Source organism: Nomascus leucogenys, chromosome 11, assembly GCF_006542625.1.
Source record: "Nomascus leucogenys isolate Asia chromosome 11, Asia_NLE_v1, whole genome shotgun sequence".
Taxonomy (NCBI): domain Eukaryota; kingdom Metazoa; phylum Chordata; class Mammalia; order Primates; family Hylobatidae; genus Nomascus; species Nomascus leucogenys.
In genome coordinates this window covers 92918664-92929319 of record NC_044391.1, presented here as the reverse complement: position 1 = coordinate 92929319, position 10656 = coordinate 92918664, and the positions used below count along the sequence as shown (strand labels likewise).

At 44.3% G+C, this 10656-nt stretch overlaps 1 protein-coding gene across 1 annotated transcript in view; it reads left to right on the top strand.

The window, feature by feature from the left end:
- Positions 1–1453: 1453 nt before the first annotated feature.
- PLD1 (phospholipase D1) overlaps positions 1454–10656 on the top strand; it is a 212311-nt gene continuing 203108 nt past the window's right edge. The window contains exon 1 of the mRNA XM_003256461.4: positions 1454–1606. The gene's annotated coding sequence lies outside the window, so the exon portion shown is untranslated. The remainder of the gene's footprint in view (positions 1607–10656) is intronic.

The following is a 10656-nucleotide window of genomic DNA, read 5'->3' as shown; positions in this document are numbered from 1 at the left end:
GAGCCGCCGCGCTTGGCCTAGATAATTTTATTTCTAATTAGATTTAGTAGAAAGACCTATAGTTGGAGGCAAGTGCCAAATGTTTTCATAGTGACACTTAAGAATTTGGGATGCAATTTTATAGACTGCTGCTTCTCAACCAAAAGCATTATAATTTTTAAAGACAAGCTTGTAAGAATGCAGTTACGTGTGTGCACAAGACTTATCAGACCATCTGTGACTAATAAAGCTTGAGAAAGAGGGGAGGAGAGAGGGTATTCTGCCTTCCAGTAACATGCTTGTCTTAAACTTGCTAAACTCCTCTTAGGCAATATTCTGCTCAGACAGCCATGTGTTTAATTGTAAAAATCCGTCAGTATCATAGGATTCAAAAGACATCAATCATTTATGTCAACAAGGAAAGAGTGAGGGCTGTGTTACTCTTCTATCATTAGGAAAAGATGTGCTCAAGAGACAAAAATGTGGTCTAAGGAGGGCTGAGCAACTGTAGGTTACAGGAAAACTGAGTTCCAGACTATAATTTGGCCCCCCTCCCCTAATTTGGACGGGTATATTATATTTTTCACTTCATGCAATGCCATGTGTGCAGTAAGACATTATGTAACTTGGTCAGTCTCGGTTGTGTAATATCCACTAAATGCTTTAAAGTGGCTGACGTTATTAGCAGTTTGGTGCATGGGGAGGCCATTGCTTCCCTTGGCTTTGGCGGGATGCAATATCGTGTAATGAGGTTGGAACTGGCCTATATTCAAAATTACATTCCCAAAGGGCTGCTATTCAAGCCACATGACAACTGGTTCTCTTTTTCTTAAGACTTTAAGTGGACTAAAAACAGCAAAATTGCAGTGTTTGAACGGTTCCATAGGTGGAGTGGGTCTTTTCCCTGTTTTGCTCCCAATTTATTATTTTATGCTAAGATTTCTGAATTATACCCAGTTTTAGAGACATCGGGACACAAATTCCCGTCCCCCTCCATCTAAGCTGTGTGACCTCAGGCTGGTTCTGAGCCTTCATTTCCTTACCTGTAAATTGGCGATAACACTTCCCTAAGGAGGTGCAAGAAGGCTTATAAAGACGCCAACAAAGCTCCAGTCTCTTAATTATGTCACCCCAGGCAAGTTATTTAGCCGTTTGATTTGCTGATTCCTTACTTATAAGTTGGACCAGTTGTGGCTACTACCCGCAGTAGTCGAAGAATAGATATCATAGGCAAAGCTCCGGGAAAGGTGGCTGGTCCTTGGCGGCTCGAGAGGACCTGATAATGGTCCTGCTAGCGAGCATTCCCTAGGGTGATGCGGTCGAGTTATGAAACTTTGGGAAAAGAAAGAACAAGGAACGCGGGCGATCAGAGGCCCAGCCGCGAGATCTGCCCCGCTGGGGCCTCCAGCCGGCACCGTGACGCCCCGGGACCCGGCACCGCCTCGCTCCACCCCTGCGAATCCCGGGCGAATCCGGGCGGAGAGTTCCTGCCGGCGGCGCAGCGAAGAGCCCTCTCCGGCCCGCCCTCCCTCCCTCCCTCTCGCTGAGCTCCAGCTGTGCCAGAGGCACGCGAGCCCTGAGAGTCCGCTGCCAACGCGCAGGTGCTAGTGGCCCCTTCGCCCTGCAGGTAGGAGCCGCGCCGAGACCCGGATCACCGGGCGCCCGTGGGAGCCGGGTTTCCACTGCCCTCGCCCTCCGTCCCTCCTCCCGCCCAACCTGGGCAGCTGGCCGCTCCCCGCCCAACTTGGACGCGACTTCAGCGAGTGAGTCGGCGACGGACTCCCTAGCGATCCCCAAGGGCCTCCCTTGCACGCCTTCGGGTGGAATTCCTGCAGGGTGAAAGCTGACAACTCTGGCACGCACTTTTGCCGCGCGGGCGGCTGCCTGGAGCGCAGAGCCGCGCAGGCTCAGGCTGAAGTCCAGGCGTCCTCTGCAGGATGCACCGCTTCGCCGCCACAGGGTTTCGGGTGCAGTGTGTGTGGTGTCCTCAGGTCATCCGGGCGCCCTTGGTTCGGGTGCTAGGTGGCATGACTGCGCTGGTGGGGGCGATGGGACCAGCATCCCGTACCAACCAGGAAGTGCCGCGTCCCAAGGCTTCGAGCCCAGCCCGCAGAGCACGGTCCCGGGGATGTGGTCACAGCTGCTGACCGCGGCTCCCGCCATGTGATGTGACCACTCGGAGGTGGGGCGAGGGGGCCGCGGGCCAGCAGCAGGGCGTGTGTAAAGGGTCTTGTTCCTCACAATACGATTCAAGGTATTTGCGACGTAGGGCTCAGATCCAGGAGTGCCGTCCTCCAAGCCTTCCATAGGATTTTGTGACGCCCTTGAGAACCGCCCTTGTAGACTCGGTCGTGAACTACCGCCACGCCTGTATTTGCTCCTCCTCATCTTGGATTATTGCTTTCTTTACTTCCTCTGTGAAGCACTAAATACGAGTAGCTTTTTAAGAACAGACCACAACAGTTTCTTCGTTTGACCATCACTAAGTCTGTCTCCAGAATGGGGAGTTCCGTTAACTTTGTCAGCCAGCCCCGCCAATTTTAGTTAAGATGAGCCTTTGTGGGCCACCAAAGGCCTCTGAGAGACTAGGTACCCAGAGACCTGTGAGGTATGTTAAATGGTTTAATTCGTGGTGGTGCAACGAAAACTTAAAGAAGGAAAGGAATCTGCAATTTAAACTGTTAACAGACCCCACATTTACACACTGCCTATTTGAATTAAGAATCTCTTTCGGTATTAAATGTTTTGTGACACACAAGTGAATTTGTACACAGTCTTTTAGCTTGAATTTGTAGACAGCCTGTAAATGTTGTTTGGGGATCTTTGGACTAATTGTATAAGTGCTCAGTCTGGCTTCTCAAGAACCAGTACAGTTAACAATTCATATAAAAAGTTGGAGTGCTGCCTGGGCGCGGTGACTCACGCCTGTAATCCCAGCACTTCGGGAGGCTGAGGCGGGCAGATCATCTGAGGTTAGGAGTTTGAGACCAGCCTGGCCAACATGGTGAAACCCCGCCTCTACTAAAAATACAAAAATTAGCCAGGCGTAGTGGCACACGCCTGTATTCCCAGCCACTCGGGAGGCTGGGGCAGAAGAATCGCTTGAACCCGGGAGGCGGAGGTTGCAGCCAGCCGAGATGGAGCCATTGCACTCCAGCCTGGGCGACAGGGCAAGAATCAGTCTAAAAAAAAAAAAAAAAATTGAATGCTAAGGCTTTGAGGAAAAGGTGTCTTTACAATGTTTGTCCCTGATGACAGAATAATTATGAACTATAGTAAGTGCTGTACAATGCTCATTTAGGTTTGTAGACTTACTTATAGCCAGGTAGTGGGGAACCCTGCTTCTTGGAAGTTGTATGTTTACTTAGTGTTTCTTAATTGAAAATATAATTACAGGCCGGGCGCGGTGGCTCACGCTTGTAATCCCAGCACTTTGGGAGGCCGAGGTGGGCGGATCACGAGGTCAGGAGATGGAGACCACGGTGAAACCCCGTCTCTACTAAAAATACAAAAAAATTAGCTGGGCGTGGTGGCGGGCGCCTGTAGTCCCAGCTGCTCGGAGAGGCTGAGGCAGGAGAATGGCGTGAACCCGGGAGGCGGCGCTTGCAGTGAGCCGAGATTGCGCCACTGCACTCCAGCCTGGGCGACAGAGCGAGACTCCATCTCAAAAAAAAAAAAAAAAAAAAAAAAAAATATATATATATATATATAAAATTACAAATTTTATTTACCTTTAACTCCTATAGGGTTTTAAATTTATTTTTGTTACAAAGGAAAAGTAGGACTGTCATTATTATTATTATTATTATTTTTTTGAGATGGAGTCTTGCTCTGTCGCCCAGGCTGGAGTGCAGTGGCCCGATCTCACCTCACTGCAAGCTCCGCCTCCCGGGTTCACGCCATTCTCCAGCCTCAGCCTCCCCAGTAGCCGGGACTACAGGCGCCCGCCGCCACGCCCGGTTAATTTTTTGTATTTTTAGTAGAGACGGGGTTTCACCGTGTTAGCCAGGATGGTCTCAATCTCCTGACCTCGTGATCTACCTGCCTCGGCCTCCCAAAGTGCTGGGATTACAGGCGTGAACCACCACACCCGACCCTATATATATATTTTTTAATAATTTGAAATTTTATTTTAGATATGGGGGTACACGTACAGGTTTGTTACACAGACATACAGCATGAAGCTGAGGTTGGGGGTACGACTGATCCCATCACCCAGGTGGTGAGCATAGTACCTGATAATTTTTTAACTTTCGCTCTCCTTCCCTCCCACGTCTAATAGTTCCCAGTGTCTATTGTTGCCGTCTCTATATCCATAAGTACCCAATGTTTACCTTCCACTTATTAGTGAAAACATGCAATGTTTGATTTTCTGTTCCTGCATCAATTTGCTTAGGATAATGACCTCCATCCGCATCCATGTTTCTACAAAGGACATGATTGTGTTACTTTTTATGGCTGCATGGTATTCTATGATGCATATGGACCACATTTTCTCTTATCCGGTCCATAGTTGATGGGCATCTAGGTTGACTCCATTTCTTTGCTATTGTGAATAGTGCTGTGGTGAACATATGAATGTGTGTGTGTTTTTGATAGAACAACTTATTTTCTTTTGGATATATACCCAGTAATGGGGCTGCTGGGTTGAATGGTAGTTCCTTTTTGAGTTCTTTGAGAAATCTGCAGCTGCTTTCCACAGTGACTGAACTAATTTACGTTCCACCCAACAGTGTATAAATGTTCTGTTACAGGATGTTTCTTTAAAAAGTTTTTTTTTCTTTTAATTTCACTTTTGTCGTGGTAAAATATGCACAACATAAAATTTACCATTGGTAGCCATTTTTAAGTGTACATGTAGTGGCATTAAATACATTAACATCGTTGTGCTACCATCACCACCATCCATCCACAAGACTCTTCATCTTTCTTACAGGGTTTTAACAACATTTTAATGATAATGGTTGTGTTGCAGGCTTTAGTTTTATCACTAAGCAAGGTTTGAGTTCCTTCTCGTAGCTTTAGAGAAATGCACGTTTGAAACTTTTTTTTTGAGACAGGGTCTCACCCTGTCGCGCAGGTTGGAGTGTAGTGGCACAACAGCCTTGACCTCCGAGGCTTAAGTGATACTCCCACCTCAGTTTCTGAGTAGCTGGAACTAGAGGTGCGCATCACCACCCTTGGCCAGTTTTGTTTGCTTTTTTGTAAAGATGGGGTCTCACTGTGTTGCTAGGGCTGGCCTTGAACAGCTGGGCTGCAGCAATGCTCCCACTTTGGCTTCCCAAAGTGCTGGATTACAGGCATGAGCTACCATACCCAGCTGAGAAATGCACTTTTAAAAGAGAAAAGGTAAAAAGCCATAGCCAGACTGTTTAACAAATCTTATCTACAGCAGGAAAGGCCTAATACATTACTGTTTGAGGATAAGCTTGTGATGTATTTAAACTTGTGTCTAAGGGTATTGTGGGGTTTAGCTGTCAAGAGGAAGGAACACGTAAGGGAGTTATTGTTATTGATCATTTCCTCTCCTGAGTATCTATCAGAAAAATAACAATTGTCAGTGTTGTCCTCTTTAGCAGTGCAATAGTACGTATCTAAATTATGCTTGAGCTCAGGTAGTGTTGCCTTTTTAGTAACTAAAAGCAGTGTGTAGCAATTTCCTGTCCATTCCAGATGTTTACTAAAGATCGAAACTAGGGGACCCAACACATAAGATATGTCTCTTTAAACTTGTAGTTAGGCTGAGTCATTGTGTTCACAAGAAAAGCTGTAACTCTGCAAGGTCTGGTTTTATGTTTACAATCCTTTAAGTCTTAGCACCACAAAATAAAATGTATTCGCTAGGGTGTGGCTAAAAGTTGTTGCAGGGTTAAAATGAGAAACATGTAAACCGAACTTTCCTATAAGCCTGTGACATTTCTAATTACAAAGAGAATCATACAAATCGCATCTTATGCTTCAGTGGGAACACATTCCAGTGTGTTAGTTTCCCTAAATTCACAGTGCAGTGTAAAATCTGGACCCCAGCTGTTTTAGTGCTGGGTTATTAAGCAAAAGTGTATGTTATGTTAAGTGTTTCATAGTGTCACAGTTTTTTTTTCTGTTGTGAAACTTTCTTAATTTTTAAATTTATTGAGCAAACATTACAGCGACAGAATAAAATGAATTATTTATTTAATAAACGCTTACATGGTGTTTACTTTGTGCCTTGCACTCATCTAAGCATTTTACAAACATGAATACATTTAACCCTCAAAGCAACCCTGTAAAGTAGGTAATCTTGTTATGGCCATTTTATTTATTTATTTATGTTTGCTTTATTGTATTTTATTTTGTAGAGATGGGGTCTTGCTATGTCGCCCAGGCTAGTTTCAAACTTCTGGGTTCAAGTGGTCCTCCTACCTTGGCTTCCAAAAGTGCTGGGATTCACATGCATGAGCCACTGAGTCTGGCCTATGCCCATTTTATAGATGAGGCAGTTTGAGGCATAGTGAGATCCCACAACTAGCACATGGCAGAGCTGGGGATCCATCCCAGGCAGCCTGCACCCAGAGTTTTGACATTGCTATCTGTCAAGAAAAAAACATAAGCTGTGATTCCATCCTCCTAACAAACTCTTTTTTAAGGTTTTTTTATTCCCATTTTGTCCTTGTTCTTTGACATAATCGCAATTATAGTGCAACTCAGACAATCTGTTCAAGTCCTTTATTTTTCAGAAGAAGAAATTAAGGTGGAGCATGGGTATGTCCAAGGGTAGAAGCACTGGGGCAGGGTCCTGGAGATCCTCTGCTGGGCCAGGCCTTAACTCCTGATTGTGAGGAGATTGGGCCAGGGATCCTGGGAGAGTCTGGGAGGCCAGGGCTCTATTTGGAAGGGGTTGGGTGTTATGTGCAGTATTTCCAGAGGGAGAAGCATTTCAGTATTTTAATAATTGTTATGACTGTACTAGAGCTAATCTGCTAAATAAGGGCCCACGTTATGGCCGACTGGGTCATGGGAGGTCTTGCTTCCTAGGACTCCAGAATCCTGGATTGCTTCCCCCGTTGCTGCTAATGCCCGTGACCCTCAGCTCCCCTCTGGATGAGGGCAATATTTTATTCTGTACTCAATCTTTTTTTGAACTTTTTGGATCTAGAGTTGGGAACCTTTTGGAAGCCTCTGACGCACAAAAGAAAACCAGCCAAAAGTAACATGGAAATAAAAATAACTTAGTTTAGTCAGTTCTTTTGTTAAGAAAGACAGAGAGAGAGACTTCTGAGGCCATAAACTTATGAACTTTATATTAAGAACAGGAAAATAAGGGTTCAGAATTTAACAGTGATCTTTTTCAAAGTAGGCTTTTACAGATGGCACATTTAGATGAAGGAGAATAGGAATAAACATGGGGAAAAGGAAAGCCGTAGAAAGGGAGGGGAGAAGCAAATGCAGAGACGAGGCATTGGCAGAGGGCCACAGATAGGAAGCAGGGAGCTAATACCTTTGTCAATTCTTTACGAAAAGCCTTGAGTCTCAGTGTGTTACCACTTGACGATGCCTTCAAAATATCATAAGCAGTTGACCTTTCCTTTGGTTTATCTTGATGGGATCTTAATGTTTAAACTGTTGCTAATCAACAAAGCATGTGGACGATAAGATACAAGGGAACTCTTAGCCCCTGATTGGGATCTTCATAACAGTCTAGTCTAGTTTGGTTTATGCCACTTTCCGTGGGTGGATTTTATATGTAGTGTGATATTAGAATCACCGGATTTGCCATTATTTTTTCTATTGACTGTCTTCCCTGTGAGAGGGCAAGGTCCTTGAGGTCACAGACTATGTTTTTGTCATTTTTGTGTCTCCAGTGTCCATTGTAGTGTATAATAAATGTGAACTGAATGAAAGGGTACATGGATGAAGGGAGAAGGTGTAATCCATTTTATTCAAAATACATAGGTATTTCCAGAAAATGAGTCTTTATAATTAACGTTTTACTTACTTATTTGCTCCATGGTGCCATTTAACTGTTCTTAAAAATAAAATGTGTAGATGTGGAATGGACAGTCTGTGGCATTTTGGGTAAACAGCTGTACTCACTTCATTGATCTTTTTCTGCCCAAGTTCTGATGCAGGAGTCCTTTGAAATAAAGAGTTTGAGTAGGTAGCCACGGGTTGGGATTGGAGATTTATGACTTGGAGCAGAAAAACATTTCCAGATGTGTAGGGCAGTGGTCCTCTGAAGATACAGACCCAGAGGTGAGAAATTTAACCAAAGGGGCTAAGAATAGGAAAAAAAAAGAAGATGAAGTTTTAGATATTGTTTTTTAAGTGTCACCATTATTCCTGCTTTGGAATAAAAAGAGGTAAGAGGTAAGGTAGGAGTACAGAATTTGGGGATGAAGTATATTTTTGGCACTAACATCACTGTGATGTTAAAACTATTTTTAAAAGATAATAAATACCCACACCTCTGACTTACTAATTATTTTACTAAATTATTGCTTTCTATGCTAAGTTATTTATGTTTATTATTTCTATATGGTGAAAATACTGTAACTATTGCACGTCTTCCCCAAACTGTATCATGTTGGGGAAGTGATATCATGTTGGTAACTTGGAAGTGGCCATGGTAGGAATTTCTTTTTTTGAGACAGAATTTCACTCTTGTCCAGGCAGGAGTGCAATGGTGCGATCTCAGCTCACTGCAACTTCCGCCTCCCAGGTTCAAGCGATTCTCCTGCCTCAGCCTCCCAAGTAGCTGGGATTACAGGTGCATACCACCATGCCAGGCTTATTTTGTATTTTTAGTAGATACAGGGTTTCACCATGTTGGTCAGGCTGGTCTTGAACTCCTGACCTTGTGATCCTCCCACCTTGGCCTTCCAGGAATATTTACACCATGGAAATTGGCAAACACTACAGTTAGGGTTTCTCCTCCACCCGGACCTGGTTGCTAAGCATTTGTCAGCACACCACTGGCTTTGCCCAGGGGGGATATCTGAGCTTCTCCACCCCCTCTTTCTTTCTCATTATGACCAAAGAGATTTGTCCTGCACTTTTCTTTCAACTGTCACAGTGATTCTGAATTTGGGGATGTGGTTGGGGGGAAAGGAATACACTTACTTATGCAATGTCCTTATCTCTCTGTGCCTATTATCTGGTTGGGTACAAGTCTCAATTGCATTCAGTTTAACCCTTGATTCTTCCTTTGTAGAGACAGAATTCTCCCTGCAACCTCCTGAAGAGCTGGCCTTCCCTCCTTCTCCATCACAGTAGTTCCAAGGTCTGGCTAAAAAAAATCACCTGGGAACTTCTTAAAATACAAATTTCCAGGTTCTATCACATATGTAATAAATTTAGATTCTTGAGGAATGGGACTCAAAATAGTATTTTGTAAGTTCCCTTGGGAATTTGATGATCACCCCATGTGCCTTCTGGGCCCCTCTTGTGGGCGCTTGCTCTCCAGCCCTGGCACCTGTGTACCTTGCTTAGAATCAGGGCATTTGGGCTGCTGGACCTGGCCACATTGTATGGTAGCCTTGATTTTTATGTTTGAACTCAAATTCTGATCCTGTGAAACTTGGTAATCAGGGGCCACTCTTTGCCCCACTGGCCTGATTTCTCATGCTCATTCATTGGAGCCTGGGTTTCTAACTAGGAAGGCAGCTAGTGTGTTGCAGGGAGACTATCAGAGGAGTCAGGTGTGCTAAGTTTCATTTCTACGTTAGCGTCTGTGTAACCTTGATCAACTTGCTTTTCACCTTTCTGAACTACAGTTGCCTATCTCCAGAGTTTGTTAGGAAGGTTGTTTCTAGAACACATCAAGCTTTGTTCCATCTTAGGGCCTTTGAATCATGCTATTCCCTCTGCCTGGAGCACACTTCTCCTAAGTCTTTGCATGGCTTGTTTCTTTTTTGTCATTTGGATCAATGACAAAATGGTCAAATGTTACCTCCTTGGAAAGGTTTTCCCTGACCGTTGAAAGCTGCCTCACCTCACAGTCCACATTGCATTGCTTGCTACCTGATCCTGTTCCAGCCTTTTACCTAGGGTTATTTTCACGCTAGCATTTACCACTATCTGAAATTCTTTTTCTTTTCTCTTTTTCTTGCTTACTGGGTTTTTTACACAAAAACTTAAGCTTTATGAGAGTAGGGACTTTCCCGACACGTAGTAGGTGCTCACTAACTACTTGTTGAATGACTACCTTTCCAAGTTGTGATATAAATATATGATGTTAGTGTGAACCCTGGTTCCCAAGCAATTCATTTGTTTTCCTAATTGTTCTTTTCTGGCCTCACAGATGTTGCTGTTTTTATGACAATGATTCATTGCTGAGATATTACTGCAATTTGGAACAAAGTGCTGCTCTCAACTGATGAGAAATAAAATCTGTATCTTTCTATGTGAATGCCTCCTTGCGTTTTCAGAGAGCTTGTAAAAACTTGTTTCAGTTGCATCTGTCATGTGGGTGTATAATCTGTGATAAAATGGATCGATTAAACATGAAAGTACCATAACATAAATGAGACTGATTTGGGGAAACTCCTGTTTCCTACCTTTTTTGAGTTCTACTGGGGTGGTTTTTGGTAGTGTCATGGGGACGAGGGAAATGTGTATCATGTTGTAAGAAAGGCAGGCCATAGGCTGGGCACGGTGGCTCATGCCTGTTATCCCAGCACTTTGGAAGGCTGAGGCAGG